This window comes from Dendrobates tinctorius, unplaced genomic scaffold (genome assembly GCF_039654945.1).
Source record: "Dendrobates tinctorius isolate UK_male_01 unplaced genomic scaffold, ASM3965494v1 ptg000016l, whole genome shotgun sequence".
In the NCBI taxonomy this organism is placed as follows: domain Eukaryota; kingdom Metazoa; phylum Chordata; class Amphibia; order Anura; family Dendrobatidae; genus Dendrobates; species Dendrobates tinctorius.
In genome coordinates this window covers 71,036,620-71,052,107 of record NW_027361684.1, presented here as the reverse complement: position 1 = coordinate 71,052,107, position 15,488 = coordinate 71,036,620, and the positions used below count along the sequence as shown (strand labels likewise).

The 15,488-nt window shown below is 42.7% G+C and overlaps 1 long non-coding RNA gene across 1 annotated transcript in view; it reads left to right on the top strand.

The window, feature by feature from the left end:
• Positions 1-14,517, top strand: part of LOC141078240 (uncharacterized) — a 54,753-nt gene extending 40,236 nt beyond the window's left edge. Inside the window, exon 3 of the long non-coding RNA XR_012227728.1 lies at positions 14,246-14,517. This is a non-coding gene — a long non-coding RNA (uncharacterized lncRNA). The remainder of the gene's footprint in view (positions 1-14,245) is intronic.
• The last annotated feature ends 971 nt before the right edge of the window (positions 14,518-15,488 follow it).

Here is a 15,488-nt window from a genome sequence, read left to right as displayed (position 1 = left end):
ACCTATCCCTTTGAGGGGGATTGATGCTACTACTTTGGCTAAAAATAAACCTCAGTTTTGGACCCAGGTGGTAATGCGGGTCGCCCCAGACCATCAAGAAAATTGCAGATTTTTGGTGTTACATAATCTGTATGATACTATTGTTCTGGGGTTTCCCTGGTTACAAATTCATAATCCAGTTTTGGATTGGAAATCTGTCTGTGGTGAGTTGGGGTTGTCGGTGTGCCTTTAGTGAGGCTCCGGTGTTTTCCACCTCTCCTCAGTCGCATGATGTTCCTGATTATTTGGCGGACTTTTATGATGTATTTAGTGAGAATGAGTCTGCGTCTCTGCCTCCTCATAGGAGTTAGGACTGTGCTATTGAACTGAGCCCGGGGTGTAAATTTCCCAAGGGTCGGCTCTTCAATTTATCTGTACCCGAGCACGAGGCTATGCGATCCTATATTAAGGAGGCGTTGGAGAAGGGTCATATTAGACCATCCTCGTCACCCTTAGGTGCCGGGTTTTTTTTGTAGCCAAAAAGGATGGATCATTAAGACCTTGTATTGATTATCGTGCTCTCAACAAAATTACTGTTAAATATCAGTATCCGTTACCCCTGATTTCTGATCTATTCTCCAGAGTTAAAGGTGCTTGCTGGTTTACCAAGCTTGACATTAGGGGGGCGTATAATCTTATTCGCATTAAGCATGGGGATGAATGGAAGACGGCGTTTAATACTCCGGAGGGACATTTTGAGTACCTAGTGATGCCTTTTGGGCTCACTAATGCCCCTTCTGTCTTCCAGTGCTTCATGAACGATATTTTCCGAGATTTTGTCGATAAATTTTTGATTATCTATCTGGATGATATTTTGATCTTCTCCAAGGATTGGGATTCTCATGTGGAACATATTCGGACTGTGTTCCGGATCTTGAGGGAGAATTCCCTGTATGTCAAAGGATCTAAATGCCTTTTTGGAGTACAGAGGATTTCTTTTTTGGGATTTATTTTGTCCCCGTTAACTATTGAAATGGACCCGGCCAAGGTACAGGCCATTTACGATTGGGTTCAGCCCACTTCTTTGAAGGCCCTCCAGAAGTTTTTGAGTTTTGCTAATTTTTATCGGAAATTTGTAGCAAAATTTTCTAGTATTGCCAAGCCATTGACTGATTTGACTAAGAAGGGTGCTGATTTGTTAAATTGGTCTCCGGAGGCTGTTTCTTCCTTTCAGGAGCTGAAGCGAAGATTCACCTCCGCCCCGGTTTTGCGGCAACCTGATGTGTCACTTCCGTTCCAGGTAGAGGTGGATGCTTCTGAGATTGGTGCAGGAGCTGTTTTGTCCCAAAAGGATCCTGTAACATCTAAAATGAATCCCTGTGCTTTCTTTTCCCGAAAGTTCTCTCCATCTGAACGTAACTATGATGTGGGGAATCGGGAACTGTTAGCCATGAAATGGGCATTTGAGGAGTGGAGACATTGGTTGGAGGGAGCTAAGCATCAAGTCGTGGTCCTCACTGACCACAAGAATTTGATTTACCTAGAGTCGGCTAAGCGCTTGAACCCTAGACAGGCTAGATGGGCCTTGTTTTTTACACGTTTTGATTTTGTGGTTTCTTTTCTTCCTGGAACTAAGAATGTCAAGGCTGACGCCCTCTCTAGGAGCTTCTTTGCTGATTCTCCTGTGGTGACCAAGCCTGCTACCATCTTAGTCGAAGGGGTAGTTCTTTCTGCCATCTTGCCCGATTTGAGACGTGCTCTAGAAGAGTTCCAGGAGGACAAACCTGAGCGTTGTCCCAGTGGAAAGTTGTATGTTCCTGACCAGTGGAAGAAGAGAGTGATGTCTGAAGTTCATTGCTCTGCTTTGGCTGGTCATCCAGGTATTTTTGGTACTAGAGATCTGGTGAGTCGGTCTTTTTGGTGGCCCTCCTTGTCTCGTGAGGTCAGGAATTTTGTGCAGTCCTGTGGGACGTGCTCCCGGTCTAAATCGTGTTCTCGCTCTAGTGGGTTGTTGATGCCTTTGCCTGTCCCCAAGAGGCCATGGACCCATATTTCAATGGATTTCATCTCTGATATGCCTGTCTCTCAAAGGATGACTGTTATTTGGGTGATTTGTGATAGGTTCTCTAAGATGGTTCATCTTGTACCACTCCCTAAGTTGCCGTCTTCCTCTGAGTTGGTGCCCCTGTTTTTACAACAGGTGGTTCGCTTGCACGGGATTCCTGAGAACATTGTATCTGACAGAGGAGTCCAGTTTGTGTCTAGATTTTGGAGGACTTTCTGTTCCAAGCTGGGAATTCAGTTGTCCTTATCCTCTGCTTTTCACCCTCAGACCAATGGGCAGACAGAGAACAAACCAGACCTTGGAGTGATATTTGAGATGTTTTATTTCTGCTGATCAGGATGATTGGGTTTCATTTTTGCCCTTGGCTGAATTTGCTTTAAATAATAGAGCTAGTTCTGCCACTTTGATGTCACCTTTTTTTTGTAACTTTGGGTTTCATCCTCGATTTTCTTCAGGGCAGGTGGAGCCCTCTGCCTGCCCAGGGGTTGACACTGTGGTGGAGAGAATGCACCAGATCTGGGACCAAGTGGTGGATAAGTTATCTCTCTCCCAGGAAAAGGCCCAGCGGTTTTCCAACCGACATAGGACCATTGGTCCCCAGTTTAAGTTGTGGTTATCATCAAAAAATATTGCTATGAAGGTGGCTTCTCCTAAGTTTAAGCCTAGATTTATTGGACCTTACAAGATTTTGGAGATTATTAATCCGGTCTCTCTTCGTTTGGCTCTTCCTGTCACGTTTAAAATCCATAATGTGTTCCATAAATCTTTGTTGAAGAGGTTTGTTGAACCTGTTGTCCGGGGGTGGCACCTCCAGACCCTGTATTGGTTGAAGGTAACATGGAATATGAGGTAGAGAAAGTACTGGATTCCCGTCTGACTAGACGGAGACTCCAGTATTTGGTTAAGTGGAAGGGTTATGGTCAGGAGGATAATTCCTGGGTCTCTGCCTCTGATATTCATGCCAAAAGATTGGTGCGTGCCTTTCATCAGGCTCACCCTGATCGCCCTGGTGGCGTGGTTGAGGGTTCGGTGACCCCTCCTCAAGGGGGAGGTACTGTTGTGAGTTCATTTTCGCCTTCACTACTGAGGCCCGAGGAACTCCCTCTTCTGGTGAAGAAAGGTAGTGAGCCTGATTGTCAAACACCTGGGGCTGATGATGATGACTGGCTGAGTGGAGTTAATGACTGGATATAAGGCTGCCGACGCCCTTCTGGCCTGCGGGTGATTTCTCTGTGGACTTCTAGGAAACCAGTCTGATTCCTGCTCATCTAAAGCTAAGATTTCTGCTTTGCCTTTTTGCATTAGTGTTTTGTTTTTCTTGCTTTTCTGGATTCTTCCATTCCCTGCTGGGGTGAGCTGAATCTCCTTTTGCCTGTTGCTCTGTCTTCAGAATATTCCTGAGTACTGACATAGCTTTTTGAAGCCTAGCGTCTTCAGGGCCTTTTTTACTCTCAGTTGGTTGGCTCTTATTTTCATAGGGTTTTTCACGGATTGCAGACAGCAGCCTTCCTGTCCTTTCCTATCTAAGCTAGCATGGGCCCCATCTTTGCTCAGTCTATCTTTCTGTCTGTTTTTTGTTCTTTCTTCTTGCTTCACCGTCATTATATGTGGGGGGCTGCCTTTTGCTTTGGGGTCTGCTCTGGGGCAGTTTAGATTTCCCTTTCTGTCTTTAGGCTATGTAGTCCTCCGGCTGTGATCGAGGGGCCTAGGGCATCGTAGGAGCCCCCCACGGCTACTGCTAGTTGTGTTGATAGGTTCAGGGGTCTGCAATCCGATAACTGCCAACTTCTCTGGTTTTCTGGACTTAGCTAGCATTTCTATTTTTGCCTTCTACGGTGACTCAATCATAACAAAGCTCTGCACAAAGAGGGAGCAGAGGCAGCGCCTCAGCACAAGGCAAGACCAGTATGGCCTAAATGTGGAAAGTTTTGTGTGTCCGCCACAAATGTCTACACCATCACAGATGGCTCCAGTCAGCAGGAGGCAACATTTCCGTCAGATGGTGACAGACTACATGTGCCCTGTCAGTGTACTCCCAGACGACTCTTCCCCCTTCAAGTTTTGGGTCTCTAAGCTGGATACATGGCCAGAGCTTAGCCAGTATGCATTGTAGGTGCTGGCTTGCCCTGCTGCCAGTGTATTATCGGAACGCGTCTTTAGTGTCGCAGGTGGTGTACTAACAGACCGTCGCACGCGACTATCCTCCAATAGCGTTGACCGGCTTTCTTTTCTGAAAATGAACAAGGCCTGGATCTCGCCAGAATTTGCCAGTCATCTTCCAGAATAAATGGTTGGCCACAGTATCCAGGTCTCCTGTTGTTTGTTTCTACCACCTGAACTGTAATCCCTGGGCTTCAACACAGCCAGTTGTTGCTCAGAAGTGCCGTCTGCACAGAGAAAAAACACTAGCTCCTGTGTTAGTGGGGTTCAGTAACACCAGCTGCTCCCCTGCTGTGTGGACGGCAAAGTCTCCTGCTCCCTCCACATTCACACAACATCTGATTTTCTACTTGTTCCAAGTAGGCCTCAGCCTGCTGCATGATTGATCCTGGGCTTCAACACAGTCAGATGTCGCTCGGCAGTGCTGTCCGCACAGGGAAAAACACTAGCTCCTGTGTTAGTGGGGTTCAGTCACGCCAGCTGCTCCCCTGCTGTGTGGACGGCAAAGTCTCCTGCTCCCTCCACATTCAAACTACTACTGATTTTTAACCGTGCTCCACTTCGGCCTCTGGCTCCACTGTCTCTAGTCTTTCCCCTGGCCTCCAACCCCGGCAGTTGCTGCTCAGAAATGGCGTCTGCTCAATCCACACTTGTCCCAGTGTTACTGGGGCTCAGTCACGTCAGTTTATCCCCTGATGTGTGTCCGGTAATGTCTCCTGCTTTGTCCACATTCCCACTACTAGTAGTGGGAATGTGGACGGAGCAGGAGACATTGCCGGACACATCAGGGCATCAACTTACGTGACTGAGCCCCAGTAACACAGGAACAAGTGTGGATTGTGCAGACGCCACTTCTGAGCAGCAACTGGCGGGGTTGGAGGCCAGGGGAAATACTAGAGACAGTGGAGCCAGAGGCCGAAGTGGAGCAAGGTTACAATCAGTAGTAGTCTACAACCTATATAAAACTTGCTGCAATTAGGCCTCAGCCTGCTCCATGACTGTTCCTGGCTTCAATACAGCCAGTTGTTGCTTGGAAGTGCCGTCTGCACAGAGAGAAACACATGCTCCAGTGTTAGTGGGGTTCAGTAATGCCAGCTGCTCCCCTGCTGTGTGGACGGCAATATCTCCTGCTGCCTCCACATTCAAACTACATCACCTATAAAACTTGCTGCAATTAGGCCTCAGCCTGCTCCATGACTGTTCCTGGCTTCAATACAGCCAGTTGTTGCTTGGAAGTGCCGTCTGCACAGAGAGAAACACATGCTCCAGTGTTAGTGGGCTTCAGTAATGCCAGCTGCTCCCCTGCTGTGTGGACGGCTATATCTCCTGCTGCCTCCACATTCACACTACTACTGATTTCAAACTTGCTCCAATTAGGAGCACTAATGTAGTAGTGGGAATGTGGACAGAGCAGGAGACATTGCCGGACACACATCAGGGGAACAGCTGACGTTACTGAACCCCAGTAACACAGGAACAAGTGTTGATTGTGCAGACGCCACTTCTGAGCAGCAACTGCCGGGGTTGGAGGCCAGGGGAAATACTAGAGACAGAGTGGAGCCAGAGGCCTAGTTGGAGCACGTTTGAAATCAGTAGTAGTCTACAACAGATATTAAACTTGATGAAATTAGGCCTCAGCCTACACCCTGATTGACCCTGGGCTCCAACATCGCCAATTGCTGCTCAGAAGTGTCTTTGGCATGGGTACTCCCTCCTACCCAGCCTGGTTCCAGCACGCCTGCTGTTTCCGCGTAGTGTCAATGTCACTTTGCCACCAATACGTTGTCCTGTCGTGTTGCGGTCGGGTTAGCTGAGTCTATGGTGCCTGCAGTTTATGGGCTTCCTATGTGGGCTGCGGGATCTGGCAACAAAGGCTGCTTCCGTAGTGCCAATAGGACAAGCACCCCCTGTAGGACTGTGGGTTTCGGTAACTGTGGCCGGCTCGCAGCCTTGCAACTTTGTTTTTCATGGGTACCTTCTGCTACCCATCCGGGTTTCAGTACCGTCAGCTGGTTCTCAGCAGTGCCTTTGGCTTAGGTGCCTCCTTCTCGGTATCCGAGTTCCAGCAACGTCTGCTGGTCCTTCGTAGTGCTTTCTAGCACAGGTACCTAATGCTAAGTAACCAGGTTGCAGCACCGTCAGCTGGTCCTCGGTAGTGCCATTGGCTCTTGTTCCTTCTGCTGCCCCTCCGGGTTCCAGCACCGTCAGCTGGTCCTCGGTAGTGCCATTGGCTCTTGTTTAGGGATGGGCGAATCCTGAAATATTCGGAATCGCTAGGCTGTAACGAGTCCAACTTGGAAACTCGCTATTCGTTGCAAGTCTAGCGAGTCCAATGTTAATGAATGGGGATGCGAGTTTTGCAGCGATTCCTGTGCTGGGGGATTCCTGTGCTGGGGAGGAGGAGAATGGGGATGTAGATTTTTTTTTTTGCAGAGTTTCTTAGCGATTTTGTGTCAGCAGCTTGACACAAAATCGGTAAGAAACTAGGATTTGCTTGTATTAAACTGTTAAAAAACTAGTTAGGAGTTCTCTCTCTCTCTTGCAGCGATTCCTGTGCTGGGGGATTCCTGTGTTGGGGAGGAGGAGAATGGGGATGCGAGTTTTACAGCGACTCCTGTGCTGGAGCGATTCCTGTGCTGGGGAGAGGAGAGAGAGGAGAGAGAGGAGAGAGAGGACTCCTAGCTAGTTTTTTCACACTTTAATACAAGCAATCCTAGTTTCTTAGCGATTTTGTGTCCAGCTGCTGACACAAAATTGCTAAGAAACTCTGCAAAAACTAGGATTGCCATTCATTTGCATTGGACTCGTTACTGTGTGAGTAATCGCTTGGAAACTCGGAGTACCGACTCCTGCGAGTCCCCTACTACTCGCAGAGTAACGAGTCCTAACGAGTAGATTCGCCCATCCCTACTCTTGTTCCTTCTGCTACCCATCCGGGTTCCAGTACTGTCAGCTGGTTCTCGGCAGTTCCTCAGCCTTCTTGTACCTTCTGCTACATTTCCAAGTTCAAGCTTTTGGAAATGGTTTTTGGTTATCACTCTGGATCTCCCTGACGACGACCCTGAAGATGACGACCCTGAAAACCACCCCGAAGAAGACAACAACCACGAAAACGATGACCCTGAAGACGCCGACCCAGAAGACCACCCCGAAGAAGACCAAAAAGATGACCCTGAAGAAGATGACCAAGAGGACAAAGAACATGAAGACAACCACCAAGATACAGAACAACAAGAGACAGAAGACCGAGAAGCAGAAGACCAAGAAGAAGAACAAAAAACAGAAGAACATTAAGCAAAAGACTAAAAATCAGAGCAAAAGATATTATCTAAATTATAAGCAGAAGAAGACTAAGCAGTGTATGGGGGTGAGTCCGTTCCTCCTCATGGTGCCCCTGGAAAATACCTGCTGCTGCAGGCCAAACTGAACGCGGATAAATCCTGTTGTAAATCTTTTGTGACAGGCAGAACGGAAGGTGTAATCTTCAAACTTTTATAGATAACAACTACAGGAATGCCTGTCACAAATAAGAATATGATGAAGAAGAATAGGAAGAAGATGAAGAAATAGAATATGAAGAAGAATAATAGTTGAATAAGATACAGGAAAGATGTATGTCTTTGTACCGTGTTAGCCGGTGGATAGAAAAATATTCAGGATTGAGAGTCCTCAGTAGTTGATACCTTTTAATGGCTAACTGAAAAGATGGTAATACATTGCAAGCTTTCGAGACTACTCGGGTCTCTTCATCAGGCTAGACTAATACAAAATCTGAAGTCACATATTTATGCATTGTGCATAAATATGTGACTTTAGATTTTGTATTAGTCTAGCCTGATGAAGAGACCTGAGTAGTCTCGAAAGCTTGCAATGTATTACCATCTTTTCAGTTAGCCATTAAAAGGTATCAACTACTGAGGACTCTCAATCCTGAATATAGTTGAATAAGAAGAATATGAAGAATGTAAAAAAAGAGTAATAGGAAGAAGGTGAAGAAGATGAATAAGGTGAAGTTGATGAAAAAGATGCTGCTGCTGCTGAGGATCATGCAGGAGAAAGTGTGGGAGAAGTAAAGAAGGTGAAGAGCATGGAAATAGTGAAACATACATATCTGACAAAATATAAAAGAGGTTAACATAGTCAATATCTTTGTAACTCCGAACGTCTTTAAAAAAAAAAAAAAAAAAATTCCTGCTATTCCATTTGATTGGGCTAAACCTCTATGGCTTTGTCTCCTCCACCTCCCCCAATACATTCTACATTATTAGTTTTTCTTCATGTAGAATTAACCTACAAGGAAAGAAAGGGTTTTTGTTAATTCCGATATTTTTGTCCCATTGACTTGAATGGGACTTCCGGGATCAGAATCGGCGATACCCGATACTTTTGGATATCAGCCCATCCAATCCGATCCGATATTTTTCAATATCGGATGGTATCGCTCAACACAAATCATAAGCAGTCGTAACTAACAGAGTACCAACCACACACAGCAGTTTTCTACTTTCTAGGCACTTACATTGCATAAAAGGTCAGAAAATTATCTTTTTTGTGGAGATGGGGGGGCAGATACACACTGATAATCAAAAGCATTACAATGTTTTGAACTTTTAACTTTCAGGCTCCAAATCTCACCATCCACTTCTGCTTTGATCGTGAGACTACCATCATTTTATAGACAATCATCTTTGCTATCTCATACATAAATTTTACTTTCAACTATCTTGCATATGAATAGCTATGCAGACTCTTGTCATGTCACTGCATTGTTACCGTTTTACCCATAGTAGTGGAAAAATCTTGGATGTATTGTATAACAAAAAAGTTCATAAAAGTCATGAAAAGTTGTTTTGCCACTAAAATTGCAGGTTTCGTGTTAAAAAAAAAAAGTACACATAATTAGTATTGCTGCATAAAGAATGACCCAAATGATAAAACTGTCATGATGTTTACTCCACATGGCATATACCATAAAAGTATAAAGAAAAATCACACTGACACACAAAATTAATAAAAAGTAATTTGAAAAAAAATGGATGAAGACTCTAAATTGCCCAACAAAAAACAAGCTCTAATATGGCTCAGCAAAATAATTTAAACGTTACTGCTCTTAGAATATTGAAAAAATAATTATTTGTGCTGTAATTCACTTCCAGAGGGGGTTCAAGTCAATATATAATGGAGAAATCTAGTATACCTTTGCTGGCACTGTAAAAGTTTCATAAATTGTGATATCGTCCAATTAATAGGATGTATAGCACCAGGCTGTCAGCACAGTTATAAATATTGCTTAAATATTGTTCTTCAGAAACAAAGTGTAGGTTGTACTGACAGAGTACCAGTTGTACCTTACACTTATCTATGATTGCAGCTATCTTCAGTTTCACAACAAGCACATAAAACTTGTTTGGTGTAACTTGTGTGGTATATCAAGATAGTCCCCGTCGGATATACACTACAGTCATCTCTTGAGGGTTAAATGCGAGAGTAATGTCCAATAAGACAAGATGGTGTCTTCAACCAGCAAATTTTATGAGAAAAGAAGACAGAGTGGTTACTGCCTCTGGATACTGAAGTCACTACTCAGTCTACCATTGCTATGAGGCAAATGAGGGAACTCTCTAATATCTTCTTTTATAACATTTTCAGTAATTTCAGCAGCAGTAGCAACAGCTGGCACAGAAGCCACAAAAAAGGTGTGACAGACTGCAGTAATCCAAGGTCAATACAGCACACTAATAACACCATCACCTAGTCTGTCCAGTGTGCGACTGGGGTGCAAAAGTCATTGGAGAGCCATGACTTGTTCATCTTAATGAAAGCTAGGCGGTCTACACTTTAAGGGGACAGCCGTCAGGACAACACCAGCAGCTAATTGCTATGCTCTCTGCACACCATCCTGAATGGATCCCTCTATAATACACAGGATTTCAATTCCATTATCCTGCCGAATTTCTGTATTTCTCTTTACTACCACTTCCATATCGTCGTTAAGTTATTTCTCTTCTTTTCATACTCCTTACCATTACATTTGGCATTTATGCCCATCAGTAACGGAATCGATGATTCCCACACTTATTCATTCACTTTCCACCACATTTCTGCAGTGGAACGCATCCAACACAGCGGGTGACACGCTCGGCCATCTTGTTTCCACTTAGGTCACTACTAGTTTACCGGCTCCTATCCCTATTGGTCCCACAGTGGTGTCTGTCACCGCCTCCCACTTTCTTTTACAGCGCGAAAGATTCATGCCTTTAGACAAGCGGTGAATACCGCATCTAGGCATGCATACGCTCTCCCAGGTAAATTAACTCATACCATGCAATTATTTTTTGCCAAAACCTTTGCTAATACCCATTCAGTGGTACTATTTGCCCAATATATGTGGGGACAATAGATATATACTATACTTGAGTCCGAACTTTCATTTGTCTCCCACCTCCGATCACTGGCTCGCTCTTGTTATCTGCACCTCAAAAACATTTCTAGAATTTGACCTTTTCTTACTTTTGATTCCGCAAAAACTCTTACTGTTTCTCTTATTCATTCTCGTCTGGACTATTGTAACTCTCTTCTAATCGGTCTCCCTCTTACCAAACTCTCCCCCCTCCAATCTGTCTTGAATGCAGCAGCCAGGATCATATTCCTTGCCAATCCTTACATCGATGCCTCTACCTTGTGCCAGTCATTACACTGGCTACACATCCACTCCAGAATCCAGTACAAACTTATTACCCTCACCCACAAAGCTCTCCATGGCTCAGCACCACCCTACATCTCCTCCCTCGTTTCAGTATACCACCCTACTCGCGCCCTCCATTCTGCTGATAATCTGAGGTTAGCATCCTCAATAATCAGAACCTCCCACTCCTGTCTCCAAGACTTTACACATGCTGCGCCAATTCTTTGGAATGCACTTCCCAGGTCAATACGATTAGTCTCCAATCCCCACAATTTTAAGCGTTCCCTGAAAATGCATTTATTCAGACTGGCCTACCGCCTCAACACATTAAACTAACTATATCCCTGTGTGGCACAGTCAAAAGTTTTACCATAACCAGGTTCCCCGCATCATGTTCCCACATGCTTTATACATCTATTAGCCCTCTGTTTGGACCAGCCATAATGTTAAGTGTGTAACAGTACAGACACAATCAGGGCAATTGTTACCACCCACCTTTCGTGTCTACCTTTCTTTTTTTCCTCATAGATTGTAAGCTTGCGAGCAGGGCCCTCATTCCTCTTGGTATCTGTTATGATCTATGAGATTATTGTTATGCTGTAATGTCTATCGACTGTAGAAGTCCCCTCTGAAATGTAAAGTGCTGCGGAATATGTCGTCACTATAGAAATAAAATTTATTATATTATTATATTTATTTATTTCTTGTTTGTTTCTTTAATCCTTGTTTCCTTACATTCACTTGTGGATTTGTTGCCTTCACTCTGAATCTGCACATTTTAATAATAAAAAAGAAATTTATTACATGATCAGGTATGACCAAACTTTTGAGCATTTATGTATATATAGGACTAAGGATAGGTGAGTGCAATAGTTCCTTTTGTCCATGATGCGTAACATAATCAAGAAGTTTACAACCCATTGCACTGTAGCTAGTCTCCCTGAATGTAGAGAAAAAATTGTGTAAAGGTTGCAACTCGGAATAGTTTGGATGGTGAATAAGCAGCCCTAATCAAGTTCAAAAGAAATTCAATAAGTCCTGAAAAGCTCAGGGTGTATCAAGGTCAGCACAAACTATCCATCGACATTTAAATGAAACAAAACACTATGGTAGGAGAGCCAAGAGGAAACCACTGTTGACAAAAAGACATAAAAACCTTGACTGCAGTTAGTCAAACTGTACTTAAGTAAGCAAAAATCCTTTCAGTAAATATTCTTGTGGACAGATAAGCACATTAATCTACTGTTTACTGAAAACAGAATGGGCCCTACAAAGAAAAGAGCACAGGACCTTCACTGAAATATGCTAGAGGGTCAAAGATATTTTCTGGTTGTTATGAGACCTCTGGCACTGGGTGTCTTGACTTTGTGCAAGGCATCATGAAATATGAAGATTATCAAAGGATTTTGAATCGCAATGTAGTACCAAGTGTCAGAAAGCTGCATTTGCCTCCTGGGTCGTGGCCTTCCAGCAAGACAAACATACTTCAAGAACCACCCAAAAATTGATTGAAAACAAAGAACTGGAGAGTTCTGATGGTGCCAGCAATAGGTCCAGATCTAAATTCCATTGAACACCAGTGGGGAGATCTTACAATTGCTGTTGGCAGAAATCACCTTTCAAATAAAAGAGACCAAGAGTAGTTTGCAAAAAAGAGTGTTCCATAATTCCATTTTTGAAGATGTAAGAAGTTTGTTGATGTTTATATGGAGCGATTGATTGCAGTTAGTAATTCCAGAGGGAGCGCAACCAAATGTTAACCAAATTAAGTTGAGGGTAGAGACAAATTTGTCCAGCCCATTTTTAGGATTTTTGTGAAATCATGTCCCATTGCCTTATTTTCAGCCTTTCTTGGAATGTTCCTATACAAACAAGATAAATAAAATGTGTATAACATCTGTAATTACAATAATTTTCTGGGAGAAATACTTCATTTTCTGGAACAATTTTAAGAGTGCCAACACTTTCAGCCATGATTTCATAAAATGTGATTCAAAAGACAAGGCTACTTTCTTCCATTGCTCCATATCCAATTCTTATAATCACTTGCCTATTATAGGTGCTCTTTTTAGGTGAACACGGTCTGCACACGTACTCTGGTCTGTGACTATGTTGCCCTGTATGCAGTAATCTGTGATTCACAGGGTATTCTTACACCTTTATATCAGCCATCAGTTCATCAGTCCAATTCCAAAGTCCAATTCTAATAATCACATGCACATTTGAAGTGATATTTTCAAATTGTCAGGATCAACACATGTGTCTGGCTGGTGACTACGTAGCCCTGTATGCAGTAAAACTTATTCAGAGTGTTGTTACACCTTTTAGTTATAGCCAACAGTAAGTGTTTACAAATTTTGACTACAGTAACTCTTCTGTGCAGACAGACCAGTAAAGGAAGGTTTCACCTCCTACACTGATAAGCTTTGGAACCCAAGAATCTTTTTTTGCAAATGTACCAGTTTTGTTCATTAGATTTGTCATTTTGGAGGTGCTTAGATAGGTGATTGACCACATAGCTATCATAATTTGGCCCTTGTCAAGCTTGCTTAGATCCTTACACATTTTTAGTTTTTCAGCTTCCAACTCTTCAACTTTAAGAGCTGCACACTTACTGCATCATATATCTGCACCTTGACTGGTGTCATTGCTGCAAGATAATATTTCATTCACCTGTCATAAGTTTTAAAGTTACGGCTGAGCAATGTATATCTCTGTTTTTTGGGTTTTTTTCTGTTTCTTCAGGATGTACTGAACAAAATTAAATAATTGCACTTTTCTATTGTCATAAAATTCTTATCTACCTGCTCTTCGTATTATCAGATCCTAATACCGCCTCCATTAATGTTACCATCATCTGTAATAAGAAGTTAATAATAATGGTTTAGTAACAAAGAAAAAGCTAGCAGTGACACACGGGAGATGCTATATGACCTCCACTTTCTGAAATATCTTTATGCTTTCCAAGCCCCGAATGGAGAATTTTGATGTGTTTTGTTGGAAATACATTATTTCACTACATGGAAAATTACATCAGCCTGGGCAATACTTTTCTATTATCTAGGACGAGTATGTTTTTAAGGAACGGTTACCTTTTAAATGATATGTTTCATTAGGAGACCTACATAATGTCTTACATTGACCTGAGCCACACATTAAACGGTCTTTGGAAAGTCAAATTGTACATTAGGTTTCATATTCTTCTAAAGCAATAGTCCAAAATATTACTGAACGGAGAGTTCCCTATTTTTATTTGCAATTTTCTACGGCGACCTTTCCGTTTTAACCTATAATGCATTTCTGAGAGTTTGATCATTTTAATTGCCTTTAGTATTTTCTCTCTCATTTCATTTTAGTACGATAACACTAATGGATCAACTCGCAGCTGTGCTTTAGAATCGGAGCAGCGAGAGAAAGTGGCGAGACTAGGCTGCCATCGGAATGACAATGGGATTTTCTGTTTCTTAAATCATATTAAACAGTTTCTCATTTTTTGACTCGGTGCTGGCTGAACACTAATGCTGCGACTGTAAACTAAATGGAGGCTTTCTGTTGAATAGATTATTGCAGATTTATTGTAACATGGTGAACTAAAATGCTTGAAATAAAATTAGAAACAGATGAAAAATGGAACTTTTTTCCCCTAATCAGCGTTGTCCAACTCCAGTCCTCGGGAGACTGTACACAAGACAAGGCTTTAACACGTCTCTTTGAAAGTCTCATTTGCATAATTCACAGTAATTACATTTGGTTAAGGATAATGAGCATATGCTTTGGATTTATGGAATAACCGGCCTGTTTGTTGCCCCTAAGACTATAGTTAGAGAACACTTTCGAAATTATTATTTAACTTTGTCAAAACTGATTTATGAATAGGTTACAGAATAGGAACACCGGTGTATTTATCAGGCTATGGTAAATTATTTATCTTATTTAGCACATTTAGGAATCAGCAAAATGAAGACGGAACACCTGTTTCATCTTTGCTGCTTTCATATATTAGCATGTTTAATGTGATTTGTCTAGAAATATAGAAGAGGTAATATATAAACCTCACAGTGGCAGGAAATTATCCCGATCTGTAATGCATTCATTGTAAGTTGTACTCACCAAAGTCATGCTGTAATCAATTAGCTTGAAAACTATGGCCATATTGTGAATTTTAATAAGAGCAATAAAGGAGACTTAGGGATGAAGCACTTTCAGGGTTTATTACTGTAGCTTTATTGGGAAGCCATATAACACCAACATACAGGAGCTTTGCACTATGGCTGAATATCATTAGTTACACAACAGGCACTTAGGACCAGTCTGCAGCTGTCAGGAGCAGGCACCAAGAATGCAGTTTATGAACTGTCTCTGGCAGGTTTCGCTCAGCTGTGCAGACTTCTGCTGACCTTGTCCTTTCCTTCAGGCAGGCAGCGATGTGACTGACAGCACACTGCTTCCCGCATTTGTATACAGGTCCTCTTCGGTTCTAAAACAAAGCTAGAAATAGCATACGATTTTATACTTTGCATTGTAAAATGAGAATTATTCTAAAATACTTTATTGTTCTAAAGAAATTGTGAGCAAAACCAAGCTAAAGCGACTGCAACC